The following is a 14,097-nucleotide window of genomic DNA, read 5'->3' as shown; positions in this document are numbered from 1 at the left end:
TCAACTTGTCAGAATATTTTTACTGCAGGTTGCTCATTGCAGTATTTCTATGCTTGCAGATGGAAAATCCAAATAGATCCTTGGCTCTGCTTTGGACACAAGTGCAGATGTCAAAATTGTCTGTAGACAATTTCTGATGTGGCCAAAGAATGCTATCTATAAACATACACAGTCATTTCAGTGGTATTTAAGCTATTGTTTCTAAAGAAATAGACTGATAATAGTATGAGAATTTACATGTTTATCATTTTTAGCCAGTAGGAAATTATTTAAGGAAAAAAAATCAAGAAATATGTGTAATAAGTACGTTCCATTTTATTTCTCAGCCAGATTTCATTTGGGCTGTTTATTTATTTATTTATCTATTTATTTTTCCTCTCAGCTGTACATTTTGGCACATACTCATGAGATGTATGTTCTGAATGCTTTTGTTTAGCCTTAGCTGTCATGCCCATCTCAACCACACGCATACTTGCAAGCTGACAGACCTGGTGTACGTACTTTGAAAAGCCACATGTATCACTCAGAGAGGGTAATTCAAAAATCTCTTTGTGTTTTATAACCTGATGTGGGATCTGATTCTTGAGGTGTGCTTTGTTTGAACTCTAATTTCCTCTCCTGTGGTTTTGGGGTTTTTTTTGCTAATTCATAAGCCAAAGTAATCCTGCTGCTTAATTTAGTTCCTTTGTCAACAAAACTAGAAGGTTTTTTAATTGACATGTTCCTATTTGTAAAATAGCCTAGTGTTTATTGTCTTCAGCTATAGTGTCCCATGTTGTGATCTGTAGCCACTTACAGATTTTTTGATCCTGCTCAGTCCTTTATTACACCTTACTCCAGCATCATTTGCTAGTAAAAAAAAACAGCAAATGGGACTGAGGCAAATGGGTTTGACTAGGGGTCAGTTTGGAAGAACATTGTTAAGTTTTCAGTGGTTTCTATTGCAGACTAAAATAAACAAAAGGCCTGTCCACTTGCACGCATACTACTCATGTGAGTAAGGGATCTTAAAAGGTCTACTTCTCTTTTGTAAATTGGTTTTATGTCACCAAATGGGAGCTGTGGATTTTATCCTCGTGCTAAATACAGTAACTCCATGGTCTTAAGTCTGTAGATTCAACTAAACTGTCTTAAAACCTTTAATTTAAGCTACATGAGGACTTATAGCTATAAACATTGTTGATCAGGGAAATCTTTTGCTCAAAGTTTGATAAAAGCATAAAGCAATGAGAGGCTGCACATATCCATGCAGCAATTATTTCTGTCAACCACAGCTAAGTAAAATATGGTGTCTGTTTTTGAAAGACATCATTACCAAGCAAAGCTGTTTTTTCTGCTTCAATATCCAACAGTGCTTGGATACATTAATGGCTTGTACTGAACGGAAATCATTTAATTTCAGATCTTTTTGGCTTTCATAGAAAACTGGCAAATAGAGTAAATATAAAAGATTCATCTGGCCACTAAAGCTTTTTGAGTAGATATGCATAAACATGCAAGTTTCTTTTGGAGTCCCTCCCTAAACATATCAGTCTCATAGAAGAGGGTCAAACCCTATGGAAAATGGGCACGAATTTGAACCAACAAACGGGCCCAAATTTGAACCCATAATTTTCCTGATTGTGTAGGAGGCCAGACCCAGCAATGGGAAAGATGAAGTACTTTGTGTCAGCTTGGATTGCTGAGACCAAAACAGACATCTGATAAGCAGAAAATCCTCCTCATCACCAGAATCCTGCATATTTTGCAAGTTCCACTAAAATTTCTTTAAGGGACACAATTCACACCAGACCAACTCCTAGAAAAGACTTATATTGAAAGCTCAGGATATGTACAGATCCATTTTACAAAACATGTTGGAACATTCAATCTTTTTTAATCTATGCTCATATTTGTGCTTTATTTAATTTGCATTTTGAGTTATTGCATTGAAATAGACTGATATAAATATACACTCTATTAAGTTTTACTAACAAACTAGATACTTCAGCTTTATTATTTAATTTGAAACAAAAAAACAAGAAAAAAAACCACAAACCCCACCAAAAACTTAACCAAAAAAATCTAAAAAACCAAACCCACCATCTGGAATTATTATTATTGTTTATAAAACTTAAGAAGTTTAGTGCACTAAAAGCCAATTAGATACTTCTTTTGTTTAAATCTTGTCCTAGAGCTGAGAGAAGTCTTGGCTATAAACTAAAAACTCTTAATCAGGATCCTCTTTAGCTGGCTTTTTTTATATATATAGGGGATTTCAGTAGGGATGAAAAAAATCTACAAATTCATGTTCCATTCATGACAAAGTCCACATGTGCATCTCCACTTTGTTGTTTTGCTAAAAGTGCAAAGAAATGTGAATGACAAACTGCAAAGATGTAAAATGAATTATCAAGCTACCAGCGGTAGTGCAGGACACTGGGATTTGTTTGCTTTTGGTTTTTGAAAAATAACATTTCTTTAATTTTGCGCACTACTTGCATTAAATCACACTGCCAGACACTGGTGTGTGCAAACACAGTTACTGGCCTCCCCACACTGTTCCATTCAAGAAGAGATGAAGAGGCATCACACACAGCAGGTGACAGCTGGACCATTGAGGGCACTTGTAGGACCTGCTCAAATGCTAAGGTGAGAGATCAAGGCATTCTTCCCTCCCCTATTTAGACTGAATGTTGTCACACATTGGTGACATGCAGCAGCAAAATCCAAAAATAAGACAGAGAAAAATAATAGGAAAGATGGATCTGTGGTCAGAGCTGTGTCTTGTGATGACTATGGAATAATACATGGCTTATAGCTTGTCAAGAGCTTTGAGGAGAGAAGGAGACCTTGATGGGCATATTTTTACAGGGAGAATCCCAAGATGACCTGAGGGACTTTTCTTTGTGGTAATTGGTGGACATGGGATTCACTGCCCGTATCATGGAGCATGTTGCTGAGTGCTGGGTAGGATAAATAATGTGTGATAAAGTCATCCAGTTCCCTAGATAATCTTTGCCAACCCTAATGAACAATAGTATAAGAAAAGAACAATAGCTGGCATGTTTATAGGAAATTTGGCTTATTGCTACTTCTAACTTGGTTGTGTGCGACAGAGATTTTATATTTCTGAGCTATAAAAGTGAGGCTTTAAAGAGCAACTCCCTCAAAGGCTGGAAGCACATGCAGATCATGCAGATGGCAGCTTTGGCCCATGTGAGAGATGGAGCCTGGTCTTGCAGACCTGTCAGTGCCCCAGGGCTGGGAATCTGTTCCTGGTGCCCACAGACATAGTGCTGGTTATTCACCTGCTCACTCCATAGGGCAAGTGAGTTTTCTGGGTTGCAGCACCTGCCAGCCTGAGTCATACTGAAGTTGCTTGTGTTTGCAAATCCCCTGATCAGCAGCCAGTTGTCCTGCTCTCACCTATGAAACTCGTCCGTGATTTTACACAACAAGGTTGCTAGCTGAAAAGGTGATTCTTTATTCATCTGGGTAGCACCTTGCTCAAAGACATGCATTTGACAGCTACACTTGGCATGATCCTCAAATTTTTCACAGCTATCCAGGTGCCTGGCAGCCAAAGAGAAGAGCACGGACAGTACACGCTGTTGCCTTGTATAACTGAATAGGTCCTGAAGCTGGGACTTCCTTGCTTTCCTTAAAACAAGATGACCACATGGAAGGCAGTTCCATCACCCTGAATTTCTTGACTTGAATCAGCCAATGAAGCTTCACACAGGTGTGAAAGCGCCTGGCAAAGAGCTCTGTGCCAGACTCCCAGGAGGAATGGGGAAGTTTTCCACTGGGCACACAGGTAGGAGCTATGGAGACATGGCAAAGTGTTTAGGACGGGAATGGTCCCTGCCCCCTGCAGAGCACTAAAAAGGTGTAACTGATAATGGCTGTTATATCAGTTGCCAACTGTTCTTGGATTTTAGGACAGAAATGTGTTGCCTGCTGGCTCATGCCTCTCATACAGCCCCATCTCAGCAGTGCTAAGGGTAAAACATACAGTGCTTTCTGCTGGTGAACTCTTTGTCCCAGGAATATCATCATACTCAATGGTAACATCCATCACAGACACCAACAGACTTTTCCCAAGTACTCATTGCAAATTGCTTGCCTAATTAAATGGGAAGAATTTCTTCATTCCACTTCTGGTGTAAATCTCGGATAGTTTCATCAGTATCATGCTGTAAACTTAAATGCTGTAATCAGCACAGAACATATCTGCCTATTTCCAGAGCATTTAGAGGGCCAAAATCGTACATTTTTATGTGCAGTTGGTTAGATCACTCTCACCGCCTCTTTTCTAAATTGTACTTTATTTGCAATTTTAATTTCTCTAGCCATCCCCCTGTTGCTAGTGAATCCTAGTTTAATTAAGACACAATTTCCCCCTACATTTCCCTACATTTTTTTAAGAGTCAAATTCATTAGCTAATAGTGTCAGGGATACTATTTGTGGACAGTTAAACCTGCAAACTGAGGACTCTTGAAAGAATAAACCACTTCAGTGTAGGAGCTGTAGATGATGAGACTTCTTTGCCCACTGTGACCTTTCCACACACTAGGGAACACTGGCTCTCTCCTTTGTTCTGCTACCACAGCAGAAAATTGCTTCACAAAGTAGATATTTGGGTTCTCAAGTCTATAATATCCTCCCAAAATGATCTTAGAGATCAGAGAGCAATCTCAGAGATAAATAATATAAAAAAAATTATAATAATATAAAACATATAATCCTATTATTTCTTTTAAATCCTGTTGTTCAACTGTTTGAAGCAATTATGGCACCTGAAGAGAATTCCAGGCACTCAGATTACATCTTGTCTTCTCTTCCTGTTCTGTCAAATGACTTAATGCTAGTCTCCATTTGTACTTTTTAATGACAATTTTATCTATCTCGCAACTTTGTTAGATGAATAATAAATCTTGATAGATCAACACAGCAGTAGTATGTTCTGCAATCTATCATGACTTTCCAAGAGGATATCTGTAGTAACAAGAGAAGATTTGAAAGTTTCTTTGGGTTGGTTGGTTGATTGGTTGGTTGGGGTGGTTTCTTTGGTGGAAGAGCATGCACGCAGTTTAAATACCTTCACAGAATACATATACATTTATATGTATGTATATTATATATATTGTATATATATATACAATGTGTATGTGTATATATATATACATATATATATATATACACTTAAATACCTTCACAGGAGCTTCCAACTCAGAAGGATGTTCTAGTCATGCAAACAAAGGAAAAAGTACTTTTCAGTCTGGATTACTTTAGCAAGCAAAGAATTCCTAAGAGACTCAACTACTTAAGCCCCAGCAACCTCGGAGGTGTCAGCTTTGACTGGTAGAGGTGTGAACCCACATTTATATGGGTCCAGTGCAGGTAATCTGTTTGAGAAGTCAGGTGCAGAGTTTGCTGATACATTCTGAGGTGCTGATAAGAGAGATCTTAGGGTATCTCCTTTTGAGAAGGGTGAATTACAAGTATTTCTAAGCATATATAAGTCAGCGATGGAGAAAAAGCTTGGGAGGGTATCCTTAGCTGTACATTTTGACATAATAGAATGAAAAGGTAAAAGATTAAAGAGCAAAACGGGATCAATAAGGGTTAAAAGGGCTTTTAACATGAGTTCAAAAAGACGTACATGCTTAAAAAACTGGAAAGTAATGGCCAAGTTAAGAAGTTATAATTTGAACTACAATAATATATATAGAGCACATAAAATATCCTTCTGGTTTGAACATTTGCTGCTCCCCTCTTTTCTCAGCTTTACTGAGAATGTCTCTGTACATTAAACAGGCTGTCATCATTAAAGCACAATAAGGTAAAATTGTCTGCAAATATCCTTGCTTGAACATCAGTTAATGCCATAATAACACATAAATATTTCTTAAATAATTTCCCATTATGCATTAAGAAAAAAATTATATTTGAACCTATATTTTATACATTAATTTAATCCAGTAAAATGGTCCACATCTGAAGTGCAGTCCCCAGCACTCTTTAAAAATAAAGTCAAAGAAAATTTTTTTCCTTAGGTGAGCTAATTACCAACTCTGGTCATGCCTTGAATGATGTGGCACAGATTTTGTCATTCCTGTTTGAGAGTTTTTGAATGCTGCATTGAAAGATCACAAGTTCAAATATTTGTGTTTTCTTTTCAAGTGTATCTTTTTTTTCCCCTTAGTACTTCATTTATTTACCTATTCTAAAAATATCTTATACATGATCTGAGTTATACTGCAACTCCATGCTTCTTTTTCCTTGATACATTTTTCACCAATTCTCTGTAGGCAAGGGCTGCCAAGTTCAGGACTTTAACTTTCTTATCTCTGGCCTTATGCATACATAAAAACAAAACCTGTTAACTAGCAGAAAGAGGATCAGAAGAAACAAAAACAAACTTCATACTCATGTGTGCTTGCTTCCTTTCCTCCCCACTGAAGAAGAAATGGGAGAGAGTCATTCCACACCTCTCTGTTTGACTAAAACAACCATTCCCTGTTTAGTATAATAAAACAGATTTCCCAGGGAACAAAACATCAAGCTAACAAAATAAAAATACAAAAGAACTGTGAGGAATGCACAATTGGTACATACTTATAAAACTCTATTATCCTGTTTTCTCTAATGCTATCTCATGTGGGCTATAAATGAAAAACCATGGCACTCTACATGTGTACCACAATTTCTATATTAATTTATGTAAAGGTCACAGAGAACATTAAAAGTAATGTAATGTAGCTTATGGAGAAAATACTGTAGACTTTTTTTTTTTTTTAATTTATTGAAACAATGTGTGATTGACCAAGCACATGCTATTCTGAGAGATATTCAATCGTGATACCAATTTTTTTAGTCTTTTCCTAATTAATGGGTGTAGCTCACTCAGTAAGAAAAAAGGCAGAGAGTAAAAAAAAAGTCACAGAGCTGATAGTCATTAAGTGGCCCATCATTTGGGTCTGTGCTGTGCTTTTGGGTTTCCCCTGGTATGATTAGACATTTACTTGCAATTTAGTGAAAGTGGGCTTAATTTTTTTATGTGTGGTAGGTCAGCTTTTCCTTTTTAAACACTGGCAAATCAGCGGACGATGGTCAAAAATTACAACAGCAGGTGTTGCTGCAGAGGTGCCAGCCATAGGGTGGCTGGGTCACAGGAAAAGCCTTGCATCCATCCACCCACCCAGCAGAAGAATTGGGATGGATGGATGGATGGATGGATGGATGGATGGATGGATGGATGGATGGATGGACAGCCATAATGTGCCTCTACATTTCCAGTGCAGAGAGATCCCATTAAGAGGTTCAGCAGATCCAGCAGCTGCTGTGTCAGCACACACCTCCTGCGTTCTAGAACACCTCCCAAACCCGAACAATACACCTGTCTTCTCTCCAGCCTCAAAACATGGCTCAGACTCTTTGAAGTGACAAGTGAGCATGAGGCATCACTACATAGAACAGAGTAATTCAAGCTAAAGAGGTGGATTGCCATCAGAAAAAAATTGTGTTGAATAAGGCAGATCCCAATAGGATCATGAATGTCATTCTTTTTCTTTTTCAGTCTTAAAGAGTGAATTCGCTTGGCACTTCAAGGAAACCAGAAATCCCTCCAGACATGTTAAATTCCAACTCAGATTTATATTATTAAGTAACTAATGTGATCCAGCCATTCCTATAAATGCAAAAAACTGCTGAACACAGGCAAAATAGCCCTTTTTACAGTGAATAGTACTTTGTTTTGGACTTCATGGTATCATTCCCTGCAACAGTCTACAGAGGATGTGAATTCCAATAGCCAATTTTCTAAAAATAGTGAAACACTGCTTTCACTTTTGGGCTGTGCTACCCAGACAAAGACAGATGGCACTCTAATGGATATACTTATTCTTATCTCTTTTACATTAAAAAAAGCCAAACCAAACCAAACCAATGTTTTGGTATGCAAGGCATGTTCTACATGCAAAACAGGAAACTGAGGCAATAGAGCGCAGAGGAGCCCAGTCCTGCACTAATAATAATGCCCTGCCTCCCAAACCTTCCTGTGATAACAGGATTTAGAAGCTTCCACAACAACCCAAAAGAATGCTGAAGAACGTTCAATTGTCCTGTGACAGTCGCCTATCCTGGCCCTTAATGTTCAGTGTGTTTACACAGAGAGCATTTTCCAGAGGTCTTCAGAGAGTTAAGATGCATCTTCAGCCAGAGTATCATGATCTGTGTGGGGGCTCCAGACAAGCAAAGTGCAGGAGGACAAAGAACAGCTCTGTCCTCAGGCAACCAGAAGGCAGGGCTTGGGCACAACCCTTCAGGAATCCAGATATGCAGCTTCTGATCTGAACTGGAGCCCTTATCCTGACATTGTGTTGGATGTGCTGATCTAAGGCTGTGAGGATCTGAGCTTTGTGCTTCAGGTGGGACACGTGGCTTGACTTTTTCTGGGCTGTGCAGCTTTTTGCACTTTCATGGCTTGCTGACAACCAGAGCTACTTTTGAGTTGGGGATGCTTTTAGCTTGAACCCCTGCTACCAAGAATGAGCACGCAACAGATACTTTTGCTCATTTTAACTTGTTCTGTGTCACATTCTTTCCCTGTTGGAAAGGTTATTTCAGCATCTTGCTGATTTGTTGCATTTGCCTTTCTTTGCTGACTGTCTGCTCTCAGCACAGGAGCAGCCAATTGCTTTGCTTCTTTGAAACCTTTACTGTAAGGAGGCTGAGATCATTTTCCTGAGTGGTATTGAGAGGCATTGCCCGTGTGTTTTGTGTCCCAGTACTCATTCTCTGCTGTTATTTAAGGACAACTGCAAGTGATGTAGTCATATGTAGACGGATTGCCAGCCCTGAAGGCCCTTGCTAGTGATTTATACACCTTGTCTGTATAGTTACAGCACTTCTGCTGCAAAACCTTACGTTTCTTACCGAGTTATTTATAATTCTGCCTACCTCATTTTAAAAATTGCCCTTTTCTTCAGGTAGCAAAAGTTCACCAAGATAATAATACATTCTAATGATTGATTTTTTTTAGAATAAACCTAAGAAATAATCTCTGCAGGAATTTCATTGTCCCAGTTATCTCATTTTAAAGATGTTGCTTCTTTAAGAATTGGGCCCAAATTGCACAATATTTTGTTTCAACTCCTAATCCATATTTTCTTCAGTTCCAGTCTCCCCACTCCTAGGCTGCAAGTGTAATGAATAGGTCTGATTTATAAGATGGATCATGAGAAAGCAGAAAAGGTCTTCCTGCTGTTGTCTGCTGGTCACAGGCATTTCCACTTCAGTCTTCCATTCAAAACAGAACAAACTGCAGAAAATAAGTGTTTCCATGAAAAAATAGACAGGGAAACATCTGTCATGATAAAAAAGAGATGCCAGTAAATAAAGAAGTTTCAAAAAAGAAGCTGTCTACCCTCTTTCATCAGAGAGAGGAACAAAGAATATTTGCATCTCTCTATAGTTAAGGTAAATGAAAGACTGTGCTTTTATGAAAACTCGTCCACTCTAATTTCTGAAGCCTTCCTCAGTCTGATGAAGAAAACAATGCCTTTTCTAAGCGTCCTGAAGTTAAAGCTCTCAACCCACCATGATTAAGTTCAGAAACATACATATCATATGTGATATTCTATTCTAGTTTTAGCAATATGTTTTTTCCAGGATTATATTTTTTACCCCAGCAAAGATGGACAGATGTGGTCAAGAAGAATCAGAGCAAATCAATCTGTGTACTAACATTCCATGTTGCAGAGAGCGGGTAGCAAAGAACTTTCTTCTACTTTTTGGTTGCAATTTTTGAGACTGCCAAAAGAGGAGGTTAATAATATGGTTACCTTTGCTGCATGTAGAGGAGCTGTAGAGCAATTAAAAGTTTTACTGAATCAGCAGGCAGCTATCTAATGCTGCTATTTCCGCTCCTGAGGTTTTTTCCCAAGACAGGAGTTACAATCTTTGCAGGAGAGCAATCAAAAGTCTCAAGATTTGTAGAAGTAATGTGATAGGACTCTTAAAGAAAGGCCTTAAGATTCCAGATACAGAATAATGTGTATTGATTTTTAATAAAGTAAAAATTAGATGCAATGCTGTTTTTCCATTCTTTGTTACTGTGTCTTTCTAAGGAGATAAATTTGAATTCAAATGCAAAGATAATTCAAGTCAAGGGATTTCAGTTTGGTCTCCAGTAATCCAGTGTTTGGAGAATATGATGCTGTCTTGTATTTTAAACTGAATTGTTTATATACCAAACACACAAGGTATTATTTCTCCTACAAGGCAATACCAAAGTCACTCACCAGAGTGATTGACAATGACCTGTTTTTTAAAGTGGAAAGAATTATAGCAGAAATTGAGGTTTCCTCATAGGATTTTATGATTCAGAAAAACAATTCATGCCATATAAACAGAAATGCTTCCAGCCTAAAAGCACATGTATCAGTTCTGTAGAATGATAATCCCAAAATGGCAAATGGAAATAAAGGTTTATAGTAGAAATCAATCTTAGATTTTATATTCATGTTATTAATCAGAATTTGTGCAGTATGAAAATGTCATATATAATAAAGGGAATAAAACATGCTTTATTAGCTGGACTTTTCCAGAACAATACAATTTATATAAATAGTTTGCCTCAGCTAGAAAGAATTCAGCAGTGTTCTCAGAGGAATATTTGTTCTCTGCAAATCAAGCTGGATGGAGAGGAGTCAGACCAGATTGGATGCAGAAAGCTATAGCATCTCTTGCTGCACTGCTTTTGTTCCCCCGCAGCCGAAGCCTCTGAGCACTATACGTGTCTGAGGCCGTGTCCAGGCACGCCGGATCCCTGGCAGGCAGTCAAGGACTCAGACATGGAATTTCTCTGTGGCTGCACCCACTGGCAAGCTCTGCCTAGCTAGGCTCCTTCTCATCAGCTTCCCCTCCTAGGGTCACTCGAGGCCACAGGGAGCTGGCTCAGAACAGGCTTCGCTTGACCACAACAGGAAAAAGGGAGGAGAGGCTCTCAGGTACCTTTCCTGGGGATGGGAAACCAGCTGCTCCTTCCACTGGGACCTTGTGGCTTTGGGGGGAAATTTGTTTAGATTCCTTTAGTTTCCCCTCACCATGTGGTTATTCCCCCTGGCAATATGCACCTGCCCTTGGCCACATCTCTGCCTGTCTTGGGAAGATAGAAGTGCAGGAATGGCCAGTGCTTCTCCTGCTCCTTCTTAATGATCTTTTTTAGGGTGTGACCTTATCTCTTTGTATGTGTGGTGTTCCTTCATATTCAGCTGGTTCATTTGTTGGACAGAATGCATCTTGCTATTTATTTGGGATTCACTGCCCATGCATAGAGTAAGGTCAAAAGTGAATACCATGATAATTCTGGCTTGCAACTTGTTCTGAATGAGCTTAGTAGCAAGTCTATGATTCCTGCTAGATCTGTATCAGCTCTAGGAGATACCAAGTCCTGTTGGAAAATCTCCAAGGACCTGAACATATGTGGAAAAAAAGAAGAAACCTAGTTCCTACAGATGTTTTTATTACTAATTTTTATTCTATTTTAATTTTTTAAAATGTCTTAACAACCACCTATTAGATCTTATTTTGCATTTATCCATCTTGCTTATCCTGTTGTTACTTAATTATGGGATTGAGGGGGGATGATTCTGGGATGAATCTTCCAGAAATTAGGTGCTGCATAACTTTGAGCAAGTTGTCTTCTATTCCTGTTACTTTGATAGACTGTATGGAGTGGGGAGGAGGTGCTGGGGTGAAAGGGGAGAGCACTTGAGTGAGAAGTGGTTTTATAGAGAGATAGAAACTATCTACCAGTGTTTACACCAGCAAAGAAATATGTAGTCAATGAAATGTAAAATATAAAGACTCTGATAATTCAAAATAAGTTAACACCTTCTCAAGAGAAATTTGGAAAATTGTTGGATTTGTATGCCTCTTTCTTTGGTTCTCTTAGAGAATAGAGAATAGAGGCCATATTACTTCTTATTAGAGGTAATATGGCCTCTATTGCTGTTGTTTCTTTTTAAATTAGGTGAGTTGATTTTTAATGACCCACTTTGGGTGAATGACAAGCGAGAAGTTCTTAGAAACATTAACTTACTAACACTATTCTCCCCATATCACTAGAACTGTTAGGGTACAATGTGTAGCAAAAAATATTCCTTTTTCAGCTGATAATTACATTTTGTGTAAATGCAGACCTTCAGGTCTCAAGTATCTGTCCTGAATGAAACATAAAGTGGATAATTTACAAGATTTTATGTTCAAGAGTAAGTTGATATGATGACAAAACACAGTTGTTTCAAAAGTTTGCTTTGAGTAACCACCACTACATAGAGTAACTTTCCCCTTTGGAAAAGGGGACAAGCTTCTCAAATTGCTCTTGCACCTGGCTCACCTAAGCAATGTATCTGCACAGGTTGGGTGAGCAGTGGGTGCTGCGTCAGCCCTGTAATTCTGACCCAGGCTCCAGTGAAAGTGCAGCTTCTCCAGCTTCAGTGCAGATGTTTTCCATACAGGAAGCTTCTAATCCAAACTTTCCCTCCTCTCCTCTTGCTGGCCTCACATGGCCTTGTCGTGTTCTTTGCTCATTTTGAAACAATTATATACATTTGAATAGTATCCATATTGATTGCAGCCTGTTTTTCAAAAATTAGCTGTTGTTCTGGCAATTGCATTTAGCAGAACATTCAAATCAACCAGGATGAAGGTAGAAAATAATTTAATTTTTCTTGTTAATGAGATTAAGCATAACAATCCACCAAGTAAGTCCTGTTTCTTCTTCAGCCATTTCCCATAGATCCCACACTCAGTCACTCACTAACCATGTGTATGTATGTCTTTATTCATACCAGAATATTTCCAGATTGCACCAAGGAGGTTTTGCCAAAGCATTTTTCTGAAGTGCTTCTACTTCCAAAAAAAAAAAAAAATTCAAGGTGAATTCTGGAAGATTCTCTACAGCACTTTGCTTGTGTTATAACTTGTAAAGCCCGGTTCAACAAACCAGTTTTCCTGTGATGAAATATTATGTTCTTGCTTTGAAGTGACAGGGTGTCAGGGTGACATGAATCTCTTAAAAAGTTTCATAGCACAGCTCAAGAGATTTGTTTGCACAGACTCACATATTCCTTGTGTTTGCATAATTAAGAGACAGATTTGTATTTTTTTTCTGGTGCCAAAACACACAGGAAAGTACATATAATTTACTGGAATACAATGGGATAAGGGAACCTTCTGAAGTATTTTATTTAGGTTTCTGTTCTGGTTTATATTTGCTGCTCTTTTTTTAGTGTTTTTTTTTTTTTTTTTTTTTCTGGCAATTGAAATGGAACTGTACTTGCACCATCTCAAAATTTATAGAGCCTGTGAACATGTGTGGCGTGGGTGGCTTAGCAGTATTTGCTGGATCCAGAAAAGGAAACTTGCATGTATTAAGATGATAAATTTCACAACTGCTTTGAAGGTAAGCAGGAACAATCTTAGTACTTGATTGATTGAAAATACCTGTTTAATGGCCACTATCAATCACATATATTTTAATTAGCAAATTTCTAATTTGCCAATTGTGTGCCTTAGTCAGAACATACTTCATGCAAACTAGGGATTTATTTAAAAGCCCGAACACCCTATGTTTGTTTGTTCCCTCCCTTTGTGTTACACAATGACAGAATCACACCTTTATATCTTTATTTGTTCCCATGGAGATTTCAAGACATCAGTAAGAGAAGATCTACATTACCTAAAGGTCATAAAACACATCTCTAGCATATGGGCCCCCTTGAAACAATATTACACCTTCAGCTGTGTCTGTATGACACAGTCAAATCCAAGCGTGCCTGGAAACATTTCTGAGCACTGGGCTGCAAACATCTGTGCTAGTGAAGAGAGCTTTGCCTGGCATGCATTCATCCTTTCGCAAACAATGCTGTACCCAAACAATTCCTGGTCACTTTTTGGTGTTTTGAGAGGTAAATGACTGTGGTGGCCATTCCCTCCAGGCAGGTCTCCTGGAACCTCTTCTTTTGGAGACTGCGAGCAGTTGTTCAGCAGTGACGCAGGCCATCCCAGCTCATTTAGACCCAAACACAGACTCAGGCCAAGTT

This window comes from Taeniopygia guttata, chromosome 7 (assembly GCF_048771995.1).
Source record: "Taeniopygia guttata chromosome 7, bTaeGut7.mat, whole genome shotgun sequence".
NCBI classification, from domain to species: Eukaryota; Metazoa; Chordata; class Aves; order Passeriformes; family Estrildidae; genus Taeniopygia; species Taeniopygia guttata.
Note: the sequence above shows the minus strand (reverse complement) of the source record.